The sequence below is a fragment of the Ranitomeya variabilis genome, chromosome 3, assembly GCF_051348905.1.
Source record: "Ranitomeya variabilis isolate aRanVar5 chromosome 3, aRanVar5.hap1, whole genome shotgun sequence".
NCBI lineage: Eukaryota > Metazoa > Chordata > Amphibia > Anura > Dendrobatidae > Ranitomeya > Ranitomeya variabilis.
In genome coordinates this window covers 399,427,694-399,428,795 of record NC_135234.1, presented here as the reverse complement: position 1 = coordinate 399,428,795, position 1,102 = coordinate 399,427,694, and positions in this window count along the sequence as shown.

The window sequence follows — 1,102 nt, the reverse complement described above, 5'->3', positions numbered from 1 at the left end:
AACTTTTTGGCAGCAATGCCAAACGATATGTTTGGCGTAAAGGCAACACAGCTCATCACCCTGAACACACCATCCCCACTGTCAACATGGTGGTGGCAGCATCATGGTTTGGGCCTGCTTTTCTTCAGCAGGGACAGGGAAGATGGTTAAAGTTGATGGGAAGATGGGTGGAGCCAAATACAGGACCATTCTTGAAGAAAACCTGTTGGAGTCTGCAAAAGACCTGAGACTGGGATGGAGATTTGTCCTCCAACAACACAATGATCCCAAACATAAAGCAAAATCTACAATGGAATGGTTCACAAATAAACGTATCCAGGTGTTAGAATGGCCAAGTCAAAGTCCAGACCTCAATTAAAATCGAGAATCTGTGGAAAGAGCTGAAAACTGCGGTTCACAAACAACCTCCATCAAACCTCATTGAGCTCGAGCTGTTTGCCAAGGAAGAATGGGCAAGAATTTCAATCTCTCGATGTACAAAACTGATAGATATACCCCAAGCGACTTGCAGCTGTAATCGCAGCAAAAGGTGGCGCAACAAAGTATTAAGTTAAAGGGGCCGAATAATATTGCACGCCCCACTTTTCAGTTTGTGAATTTCTACAAAAATGTAAAATAACCAATAAATTTTGTTCAACTTCACCACTGTGTTCCACTTGTTGTTGATTCTTCACCAAAAATTTACATTTGGTATCTTTACCATTTGGTATCTTTATACTTTCGCAAGGCACTGTATATATATATATATATATATATATATATATATATATATATATATATATATATATATATATATATATATATATATATATATATATATACACACACACACACAAATTGAATTGCTGGTTTGTTTTTTTTCATTCTATGTCTGAAAAATCTGAATAAAAAGCGATCAAAAAACGTTGTGTGCCCCAAAATGGTACAAAAAAAAAAAGTTCAACTCATTGTGCAAAAAACCCCAACTCATATAGCTCTGTTTGCCAAAAATAAAAATGTTACAGCTCTGAAAAACAACAATAAGCATTTTTAGTGTGTGACAGTAGAAAAACAAGAAAACAAAAAATCTGTATAAATCAGATATCGGTGTAATCGCACTGAC